Source organism: Mycteria americana, unplaced genomic scaffold (genome assembly GCF_035582795.1).
Source record: "Mycteria americana isolate JAX WOST 10 ecotype Jacksonville Zoo and Gardens unplaced genomic scaffold, USCA_MyAme_1.0 Scaffold_52, whole genome shotgun sequence".
Taxonomy (NCBI): domain Eukaryota; kingdom Metazoa; phylum Chordata; class Aves; order Ciconiiformes; family Ciconiidae; genus Mycteria; species Mycteria americana.
In genome coordinates, this window is record NW_027445638.1 from 947,421 (window position 1) to 959,645 (window position 12,225).

At 44.8% G+C, this 12,225-nt stretch overlaps 1 pseudogene; it reads left to right on the top strand.

Moving 5' to 3' along the window:
- The first annotated feature begins 3,956 nt into the window (after positions 1 to 3,956).
- On the top strand, positions 3,957 to 11,860 carry LOC142403969 (uncharacterized; annotated as a pseudogene).
- Positions 11,861 to 12,225: the final 365 nt, after the last annotated feature.

The following is a 12,225-nucleotide window of genomic DNA, read 5'->3' on the forward strand; positions in this document are numbered from 1 at the left end:
AACCACTTGCAAACCTGCCACTCGCCCACCTTCTGCTGGGGGCCAAGCCAAAGGGATGAAGCCTCGTGCTCGTACCAAGCCCGAAGCAAAGTTAAAGCCCTGAGAAGTTCCCCCAGTCAGGCCTGAGCCAGAGTGCAGTTATCTAAGCTGCGATGAGATGGAAGAGCCTGGAAGACAATTCATCGGCAGGAGGCGATGGAAGAAGGTAGAGTGTATGTGGCACCCGGGATTAAGCGATGCGCGCGCTTTCATGTCTGGCTCAGTAGTGTGCTTGCGCATTGACTAAGCCCCAGTTGAGAGCAGCAATTGTTGTTACTAATCGTGGGTGCCAGAGTGCCGTTCCTGCTCTCTCCTCCCCGGTGCATTAATTAGTCTTTTGTGTATGTGCAGGGCCTTGATAATGCTACTGTGTGGGCACCATGTATGCAAATGGCAGGTTTTCTGCCTATTTGTGACTGATCTTTCTTGTTTCTTTTAAACAGGAAAATCTTGTTATGTACTCCCCAGGAACTAAAGAAATGCAAAGATCTGATGAAGAAAGAGGTGCCAATCAAGGAGGGAGTGTAGGTTAGTTCTGGTTTTGAATGTTCTTGACTGTGTTGTAGCCAAAAGCCGTGTCTTAAGCAATTGAAATGAGCTGAACTACTGAGTATTTTTCGTCCCAGATACAATTCTGTATCGCTACGACTTTACCAGCCATAGTCATGGACTCTGAGCCTGTCCTGTAGTGAGGTCAAAGCAGGTATTAAAGAAAAAAAAGGGGTAAGCCAGATGAGAGAGTCTTGCCTGCTGTTAGTCACTGAGGCTGATGACAGGTCACGCAGCAGTTTTGGCAAGGTAGATACAACAAGATAGATACCTATGCTTCTCTGCGCTGATTGTAGTTTCTGGAACGTGTCTTGCATAAGCTGGTCTTCAGGTTTTGCAGGTTGTAGGTATGGCAGGATCTATTGTGTCATTAACGTGATGGTAATAACAAAACCCAGTGGCATGGGGTTGAAAAAGAAGAAAAAAAACAACAGAGAGGGGAAAATAAAACCCAGGAAAAATAAGCGATGCAAATGAAAACCATTGCTCAGCACCAACCGCCCGATGCTCAGCCAGTCCCTGAGCAGTGGCTCCCCTGCCACCCTCCCCTCAGTTTTATAGCTGAGCATGACATCACATGGTATGGAATGTCCTTTTGGTCAGTTGGGGTCAGCTGTCCCAACTGCGTCCCCTCCCAACTTTCTGTGCACCTCCAACCTACTCGCTGGCGGGGCAGCGTGAGGAGCAGAAAAGGCCTTGACGCCGTGTAAGCACTGCACTGCTCAGCAGTAACCAAACCATCAGCGTGTTATCAACACTATTATCAGCACAAATCCAAGACAAAACCAGCCGGGGAGGGGCCACAACGGTGTCCCCGCAGGGTGAGACAGCAGGGCAGGAGCGCCCCGTGGCATGCTAGGAGCTGTAGTCCTGGGGCATGGGGCTGCTGGTCAGCCATGTCGGTCTTGGGAACGGCAGGGGTCAAGGGAGATGAAACGCCGTGGGACAGCTCTGCCAGTGTTGCGAATGAGTGATTTAGATCACTTAAAAAATCACTGTCAGAGGTATTAGCAAAAGTGGTTTTGATGTGATTTATAAAAGTGTGACTTAACAAAGTTCGATGGCAAGGTGCACTCCATTAATTACTGCATGGAAGAAACAGACACAGGAAAATTGGCTTACACTCGAGTTAAAGTGATTCACAGAGAGACCGAGCAGATTGCTGTAATCTTTCTGCACGTCTCAAAGTTCTGATGAGGTCAGCGACCAGGTAGTTTCCGCTTCCTGTTGGAATTCTCTCACTCCTTCCTCCAAGCTCTTTGTCGAAGGACCGACTTCTTAATCAAACCTTTTCATCTTCTTCCTCCTCCCTTTACTAATCAATGATATGGACCCCTTGTTTTCTGTGTCCACTGTTTCCTTTTCACTACTGGGGCAATTACTGTAGTTGCTGTGGTCTGGGTCCCTATCTCAACCATGGTGTCCTCAGATGCAGTTTGGGTCCCTGGCCCAACCACAGTCCTCTGAGAGTACTGAACTGTGGCTCAACAGGCACATGCTACGCCCCAGTACAGTGCTAGAAGCCGCTGGGTTTCATTGGGGTAGGCAAGGCACCCTTCTGTCAGGTGGCACGTCAGTTTGCCAAGGTTGCTTGCCTGTTCAGGTGTAAAGTCCCAGGTTATGGGAGGTGATAACCATCCTAGGAATCTGCCCAAATCCTTCCACACACCCTGCCACCCAGGGACCGGCCACCTCGGGCACGTTTCAGTATTGCCTCACCCAAAAGTTGTCTTCTTTTACACCAGGATGAGACCAGATTCCACAAAACCCATAATATGCCAGCAGTATTAATTAGTAGTATTAAACGGCTCACATCATAAGGATGAACAAGGTCCTCAGGAGCCTGCATAATACAACCATCCACATCAATCCCAGGAAGGGAGAGGGAGATGTATTCCCTCATCTTCTCCACAAGATAGCTCCCCCAGCACAGCGAGGCCGTTAATGCCAATGCAAAGCACATAGTGATTGTAGTAGCATGTTCCCAAGTTCCTTCCTCCTCCCCACAAAATAGCTCCCCCAGCACAGTAAGGCCATCAATGCCAGGGCAAAGCACATAGCCATTATTTGTATTAACGTGCTCCCAAGCTCGGCAAAATAAAGACATAAGCAGCCCAGCCAACAAACTCTGTGACCCACCCAGGAGCTTGCCGCTAAGTAATGACTATAGGTATAGCACGCTTAATACAAAACTGCTGTTGTCTCGTGCCCCATTTTGGGCACCAAAAAGGACTGTGGTGGATTGACCCTGGCTAAACACCAGGTGCCCACCAAAGCTGCTCTACTGCTCCTCCTCCTCAGCTGCACAGGGGAGAGAAGACATAACAAAAGGCTTGTGGGTTGAGATAAGGGCAGTTTAATAAAAGCAAAAGCAAAGGCTGCCCGTGGAAGAAAAAGGAAAACAGAAGATTTATTCTCTACTTCCCATCAGCAGGTGATGTCCAGCCACTTCTTGGGAAGCAGGGCTTCAGTACACGTAGTGGTTGCTCTGGAAGACAAATGTCATAAATAATGAATGCCCCCCCTTCCTCCTCCATTCCCTTAGCTTTTATTGCTGAGCGGACGTCATATGGTATGGAATATCCCTTTCGTCAGTTTGGTCAGCTGTCCTGGCTGTGTCCCCTCCCACGATCTTGCCCACCCCCAGCCTACTCGTGAGAGGAGGGGGGGAAATGTTGGAGAGACAGCCTTGATGCTGTGCAAGCACTGCTCAGCAGTAGCCAAAACACTGGTGTGTTATCAACACCTTTCTAGCTACCAATACAAAGCACAGCACTATGAGAGGGCTGATATGGGGAAAATTAACTCCATCTCAGCCAGACCCAATACATCCCTGTCGTGGTTTTACTCCAGTTGGCAACTAAGCACCACATAGCCGCTTGCTCACTCCCCCCCAGTGGGATGAGGGAGAGAATCAGAAGAGTAAAAGTCAGGAAAACTGAGCAAAACATAAATTGAGCAGCTGCAGAAACAGTTACAGGAAGAAAAGGAGAAAAAACAGAGGTTGGAAGGAAAGGTCAAAATGATGCTTATGTGGGCTCCCCATTCCCCTCACATTGTACAGATTAGGAAACTAATTGTATCTCCTGAAGAATGGGATGGGAACATATGGCGTGACCCCGATGATAGCAAGCCGGGGGAGGATGATTCTTTGTTTCCCTCAAATCCCCCTGAAGACGAAGCAAGATCTATCATTAAAACAGTACAGCCTGAAGGACCTCGGGGTGGTGCTCCATGATATACTGAGTGAATCACTCCCTGGGATCTGTTACAATTAGCAAATTTACAAGAGAAATAGGGCAGAAAGCCAGGTAAAACTGAAACAAGAGTATTTGTGGTGAGTCTGCCTAAGTGGCAGTGACCGAATAATGCTGAGTGGAGATGAAGCAAATGGCTTTTGGGGTCCGGGAGTTCTCTTAAATTTAGGACCAGACCCGGCACATGAATCCCATTCTATCACCAGCAGGATAGCTTCTTGGGCTGGGGGAATAGATGCTAGGGAGCAAGGTGAACCCTCCGTAATCCCCATAAGATCTCTTAACGAGCTCTCTACAGCCATCACAAAAGCTGCCTGCATACAAGCCATGCATATCGAGAATCCAATGATATCCCAATATCTGCTACGATTGATTATGCAATGCTAAAACCAATACTTAGAGGAGCCCCGGCAGTTCTTAAACCTAATTTAATTGCAAAACAGGATGAAATTAAAAGAGACACAGAACACAATGAGGAGTTAGGTGATAATGATCCCCGCAACCAACTCCCTACCTGGGCACAATTAAGGCACGACATTGTAAACCATGCCCGTGAAATGGGGCGAGGCGATCCCTTAGCCAAAAAATCAGACCCAAGGCCCCGAACAGGAGATCACCAAGTGCGACCAGTAAACCAAGGGTGACCAGTAAAACAAACACCCCCACAGGGAACAGGAACTAGGCCAAAGGAAAATACGCCTAAAGACCCACGAGCTGAGTCTCGGGAGTGGAAAAATGAACTGTGGAGGAAAGCATTGCCACTAGGCATTCCCAGAGTCGCGATTCAGGGACAGCCTACTGGCATTATCCTGAGCCTAATTCAAGCGTTCCAGAAACGCGATGATGGCGAAAGGAGAGAGCGTGCTCCAAATACTCCAATGCCATCGCCAGCTCCAAGAAAGAGTGATAACCCTTTCCTCCCCCTTAGGGATTAATTGCAAACCATGAGGCCAAATAACGAGTAATATCAGGACGGCAACTGGGCCTGCTGTTGCGTTAAGAGTTACTGTCACATACAAATAGGAATTTGAGGAGTGGCTGGGGGGGGGGAAACCCTCCTGTTGAGTCACGAGGTTCAGACAGGACCCCCTTGCTTTCTAAACTCCTTCTCAGAGAGGAGTCTCGGTGCGGCTACCTCCAGTCTTAGTCTCAGACTTGGTCAACGGTTATTTTCTAAGGACTGTGTGTATAGCCACTTACTAGTTCAGGGCTTTCGCTAAGGCGACAGCATTAATTTTTACACCCCCCAGTCTGGTCGTGTTGAAGGAACTATCACGGCCAGAGCAGTGAAGAGTGCAGTTTATTAGAGCAACAGACACACAGATTCTTTGGATTACTGGTGATAAATTCACTGTCTGCAAAGCACGTGCAAATACCAAGAATATGAGTATGAATAACACGGCTGGACACAAACATGTATGTAACACGGCCGGACACAAACGCGTATATCAAGAATATGAGTAACACGGCCGGACACAAACGCGTTAAAAGATAATAAAGCGACTCTCTATATAGAGATTTCTAAGTTTTCCGTCGAGGCACTTGGTATAACCAAGTGTTCGACTCTTACCCAAAGGCGTCCTGATGGGGGGGAAGAGAGGCTCAGCCCGTCGACTGATCCCAAACGTCAGAGTGGTACACGATGGTGTCTTCCCTAACATTCTCTCTCTCTAAAACCCTTTATACTATCTTTCACCTTTCGGGTGGAGCTTGAGTGACTCTAGTCATACATACCTTTGTTTAGGATTGGTGTAAAGTTTTCTTGCTTCGCTTTTAAAGGTATAAGCTAGAAAAATTCAGTGCGCAAGCTCAGTGAGGGGTGGTCGTAGGGTATTATAATGATGTTATAATGAGCAAAGTTCACCAAAAGGACAGCATTTTGTCAAAAACGTGGCAGGCTGTTGGCCCAGGGTAGTAAATATGCAGCTTATCAGTTCCATGACACCTTTAAGTTCCCCTATTATTGCAGAGCCTGCCCGCGGCATCTCCACACCGCTAAACCCTCCGGGCAGCGCCTCTTAGAGTCAGCACACCAAGTTCCCCTGGTGTTACCAACATCTAAGGTTGCAGGCCTAGGGAACTCCCATGGAATGGATTCCTTACATGTCAGCCGCATTCCACCTGGGGAGCTTCTTCAATGCTGTGCCTTACCTAAAAGTGTGAATATAAGTTCTAATTTTTTAAGTCACCTCAGCCATTATCCCACACCTGCCTGTCCAGCAAGTGGAATCCTATCCATGGATAAATAATAATGGCCCATATATTTTGGTGCCAGTTGGTCCTCGATGACAATTGGTAAAATTCCTACTAGATATGTGAGTGCAAATTTCAATAATAACACAACAGGATGCCAAGATGCTGGCTGGATGACCTGGACAGCAAAGAGTTCAAACTACCAAAGTGAATGGAACAAGAACTATATGCCAAACTGCGAAAGTTAATTTATGGCTCCCAGGCGAGAAGCGCATGTCGCCTACTCGCTTTGTAGTTAAAGATCATAATAAAACTATTTTGGGTTTCAGTGTTTTGAACAGCCAAACCTGGTGCCTGCCGGATGGCAGTGTGTGGTCCTTCGGTTCAAAAATCAACCCTAACCCTGATAAAAATCGGGAAAACCGTGGAAATGGAACCCAGAACATGAAGAGGCAGGCAAAACTCTAATACAGGAATTAAAGACGTATCCGTCACTGGGGCCAGCACACCCCCGTGACCCTATTATAGCAGAATGGGGTTTTGCAGAACACGGTACTTATCGCAATCTATTCCAGACTGGGCCGAATGGACCAAAAAGAGCCTTAATGTTTAGCTCGACTGCATTTAAAGAGACAGAACAGAGATATTCCGAGTGGGAAAAGGGACTTTTGTCTTTAGTCTGAGCAGTTAAACAAGTGGGGCCACTGTTTGGGGTAACCTGTCCAGAAAAGCCCCGCCGAGACCTGTATTGTTTTCCCTTTCCAGGAATGATACCGGGAATGATGCCAGCACACGTCCCCTGGAGACTGGGTCAGCCATCGAAGGATTGCTTATCCTTCTCGCAGAAGCAATCATCGTCAGCATGAACCAAATCTGGCTTACTCGCCAAGAAGCCCGATGCACGGGATGGAGACCCTGACTTCCTTTATTTGTGCTAATCAATATGGTGACTATAGAACGTTCGGCACCATACATAGTTCTCAGTTGTGGGTGCAATCGACTGTAACAGCAATTATAAGGGAAGGCAATGAGGGCACCTTGCCCACTGAAATTTGAAAAGTAATTCGGGATAATGCGACTCAATTCAAAAAAGATTTCCAATCTTGGTGGCACCCAGTTAATTTCACTTATGTCCCCACCGACAGTAAAGCCACACTTTTGGTTTAACAATACACAATGCTTCGGTATACACCATACACCAAATAATTGCACTGAGATTAAATCTCAGTGGAACTGTCCTCCATCCGATAGTACTTAGAGTATGGGCCCAACAAAATGGGAACAAATGGCAAACTATGGATGATGAGGCATGTGTTGTATGGGAACAACAGAGATGTATTTGTGAAAGTAATACCATTAAGGCCCAAGACATTTGTCTTGACACAGAACAACGTGTTTGTCATTTTGAAATACATCCTAATGAAACCCCTGAAACTGTACTTGTATACACTGGAAATGGATGTTTCCGGATGTAAACGGAGAACCCTTTGTGATTCTGTATTTATAGACAATACCACTGTAGATATATACAATCACTCAAATAGCTGTATTTGTAATTTTACCAAAATTATGGGACGCAACTTTAACTATTCAGCTCCTGTCACAACCTGCCAACTGCTACAATCTATCTATACATTTCATCAAGATTTATTACCTACCCGTATTGGAATGAATCTCACATTGGTGAGAAAACTGTTGCACCGCGATGACCTCAGTCAATGACTAAAACAAATTCGAAGCAACGGACAAGGGACCCTGATTACCATCCGTCGTGATGCAGAAGAGATACCCCATGTCCCAGCAAGAGTGAAGAAAGAAGGAGAACATAACTGGTGGGAAACTCTTTTTGGATGGTCCCCGACAGCAACTGCAATTTTGCATTTGATGCTGCATCCAATTGCAGTTCTGTTCATTTTAACCTTATTATGTTTATTGCTTATAATCATTCTGTATATCAGAGTTTGGCAAAAAATGAAACAAATTACATCAATCCAGCATGTAAAACGTATACAATCAACTGATATTATATGTAAAATGGTATATAACTAACATTAATTAAGATACTTAAACTAAACAGCTTACCAAATAATTGGACTCTTACCACTGAGCTGCAATACACCACGTATTTATGATGTAGAGGCAAGAGGTGACCGTACTACCGCTCTGTGAGTCGATAAAGTGGATTGACTGTAGTCATGGGGCGGAGTGTGACGGATGTTGTTTACGTTTGCAGTCTCTTCTTTTTAAATACAGAATTCAAGTCGTTTAAATGGAAATGGACTCCTAAAAGACGATCCAAATACCGTTGGTGTCACCCTAAAAAGGCCGTCTTCAGCTCCACCAACAGCTTGCGTTCAAAACTGGGCAATTCCCAGGCCTTCAATTACGGATGCATCAAAAAATTAGAAGATCGCTATCAGTATGCATAATAAATTGCCTGCACGTCAGACTGTGTCGCAACCTGACTGTCTTAGCAGTACTGTGGAGAATGAGGACCAAAGCAAGCCTGTTCCTTCATCCACAGTTACTAATGCTTCTGCAGCAGAGTCTACCTCAAACGCATCTACAATGTCGGTTGCTACTAACGTTTCCAAACAGGAAGTTCCTGATGAAATTGTTGTTGAGCCAGCAGGGAATGGAACTCCTAAACTCAGCTCTGATAACGCAGTCCCTTACGGTGCAGAATCTTCAGGAAAATCTGAGGAGTCAAAGGGCTTGTTTAAAAGGAATTGCAACATAATACCTTCTAATGGAATTTTGATTGGAAAGCTGGTCCGTACCTTGCAGAATTCCCATTCTTCCTGTCAGAACGCTGAAGAAGAAAGATCCCAGCACGAGCTGCCAAAAAATGATTCACTTAACGGTGCTATTAGTTTAGATAATGAATCTAAAGAAAATGGACGGAAACTTGATGACTCCACTTGCCAAGTCCAACCTGTTAAACCTTCTGAGATTTTCTTTCCTAAAACAAATGGATTGCTTGAAACAGTGAGTTATGTTTGTTGCATCCAGAATTTCTCACCAGAATTTCTCACCAGAATTTCTCATGTATTCGGTATTCAGGAGCATTTTACTGTTCCTAACTCATGTGAAATACCGAGAAAACGCACAGCACAAATTTCATCATAACACTTTGTGCTATTATCCCATTCGAATTTGCAGAGCTGAGCTGACATATGACAACATGTCAACTTAAGAGAAGTTCAGCTGAGATAATACTTCAGAAGTTTCATAAAGTATATTTGCGGGGGGGGGGGGAGGTGAGTGGCATGATGCGTAAACTGGGGACAGCGCATATAACTCAACGTGATCTTGTTTAACATCTAATGTAGAAATTTCACCACCGGTAGTTTTCTACTACAGATAGTATTTTTTCTGTCTGTGGACTTCTATGTTTTAATTGTAGATGCCTATAGCTTTGTCGCCGCTTCTGCAAGAAATAAGCTTAGAATCTCTCACGTACAGCTAGTTGAACAGCTTGTCAGAGGAAGTAAGGTAAAATGAGTACCCTCTGCTTAAAACAATGTTTCATACAGGTTTATCATTGTTTCACCTGCCTACTGGTACTGTTTAATAGAAAGATTTAAATCAGTACAGAGAATTCAACACCGTGCATCTAGTGTTGCAAACATCAGCACGGAGCATATATTATTCTGATATCAAATACAGGCAGATGCCTCTTGGAAAACTTTTGTTTCTTCATAGAATATTTTTCCATTTTTTTCCATTGTCTGCAATTCTTTTTCTCTTCCTCTTTCCCTTTTTTTTCGTCCTAGGATATGTGAATGTAAGTTCCCACCATCTGCTGTCCCATTTGGGAAAGAGAGGGAAATCCGTGTGTTTCCTTTTTTCTAGTTGGTGGCAGAGCAAATCTAGTGGTTTTGGCTATTGATGTGATTCAGAGCAGCAAGTGGAGGGAGACATGCGTTGGGTGTGGGGTTTTTTAATGCAATACTTGCAGAAGCAAGAGAAAAAAACCCACCTTCTCTGGGAGCTGAGGAAGGTGTAATAATAGGTTTCTAAAGGGAATGTCCTTCAGAGTTTTCCAGTAGCCACCAGTTTTTTTACTTAAGGGGATTTTACTCCTAACATCCATCTTTTAGATGGACTTCTCAAGTGAAAAATGTGTTTTTATTTTGCGCAGTGCCCCTGGACCTCAGAAATCTTCTGAGCACGATGCTCGTATGGAAACTGTAGTGATGGAAGCACTGTTTGCCTATGAAGAATCCAGGAAGGTTCCTTCCAACTTTAGCTGTGAGGATGAGAATCTTTTTACTCAATCCGGTTCTGAAACCGTTTCTGCCAAAGAAGAAGTTGCTGAAAGTATTGTAACAAAAGTCGATAATGCGCATCCCAGTATCAATGGTCAGCACAAGGTCAGGAGAAAATCCTGGGACACTGAAGATGAATTCCTTGGGCAGTGTGAGTCTGAAGACAGTAGAGACAAAGAGAAACCAAGAAAATCAAAAGAACCTGAACTCATTTCAACAGAAAATCCATTGTCAATCAAAGGGTCTCTGGAGAGCAAAGAGACATTAGGGCAAGCTTCCTCTGTGAAGTCTGACATGGGATGTATTTCTCAAAAACTTGCACCTCTAGAGATTACAGATAAATGCCAAGATACAAAGGACATTGCTAATAACTATGTAGAGGAACCACCTGTTAATGACTCTTCTATTACGAAGCTGGATAAAGTTTTGGAGAGTCAGAGAAAGTCCTCTCACTGTGATAAAGACTTTGACAAATCAAGTCAAGCTTACAGCAGCAGGTCACATAAGGATTTTCACTGCAAAAGCAGACAGCCTCACAACGCACTCTCTAGAGGGGAAGATGTACATCGCTTTAGCAGCCACAGAGCAAACTTAACCTCATTGTTCGGTACCTCAGCAGCAATCTGAAAAATATTCTCGTGACAGGCATGCACTTCCACCTGTGTCAGCTCATTCAAATTTTGAGGACTCTTCCCGGGAAAACCAAGAACTAAGAAATGGCAAAAGAAAATATAGCCACACAAGGAAGTGGAAGTGAAATAGAATGAAATGCCAAAAGATAGGTGACCAAAGAATGAAAAAATATAAGAAGGTCAAGAAGAAAAAGAAGTCCAAAGGCAAACATCGAGAGAAGGATTACAAGTAAGCAAGGATTCCAACATAATCAGCAATTTGTTCCTAATTCTTTTCTGGGTGTTTCTCATGTCTGCCTGTTTTTCACAGTTGTGTCACAGTTATTTATATAGCATAATCTGGCTGGGGATCATGTCATTAGGTTGGTCAAGTGAAGACAGGCAAGATATTGCTGAATTGTGTTAGAACACTAGATCTGGACCACATAGTTAGAATCACATCTGCACACTGTTCTTCATTAGGTTACAACAATTTTTTTTTTTAATTCCACATATTCCACAACTAGCCACTGTTAATGATTTGTGTACAAACCAAGACCTGTTGTCCTTCACTCTGCGGGCCCCAGTTTGCTGCACCTCTAGTAAGTCAGATGTGCAGAAATTACCACAAAATAGCTGACAGGCTGCAAGTCATCACCTGTGGTAAAATAAATAATCGTTTCTTATATGCATAAAGAGCCACATTGGTTTTTCTATTTTTAACTTGCATGTTTCCTTCACACTTTATCATTTGGATTTCTCTGTGCTCCACTTTCGCAATGACAATCGCAAGCGTAAGAAAAAGAAGAAAAAGAAGAAAGACATCGGGAAACTGAAGGGCTTCTTGGAATATTTAGATCCTCATTTCCAGAAGAAAACATGGGAGAAGAAGGAAGAATCCTGTCCTCCAGGCGGCAATTTATGTGAGCAACACACCTAAAACCCCCTCAAAACCTCCCCCAGAACCGGGCATCCAACGTTTCCCCCCCCAATAAATACTGACAAACAATCACGGCTCCTCTCCGGTCACGCTGTCCCTGCTGCTGCTTTAAAGCCCTCTGCCGGAGGCTATGCCCCTTTTCACTCCCGCCATCACTCACACCCTCCTGCTCTGCACCCTTTATTTGCATACAGGGGGGATGACAATTTGAGGGGAGGGTCCAGGGGGGTCTCGGGGAGAGACCGTGTCACAGCCCAATTGGGGGACCCCGAATGTGGCTTTACACAAGGTTCTTATGCCCTCCAGTCGTTCAGGTACACGATGAATTGACTAATCACTAGCACCCGCGCTACCGGTTACTAATC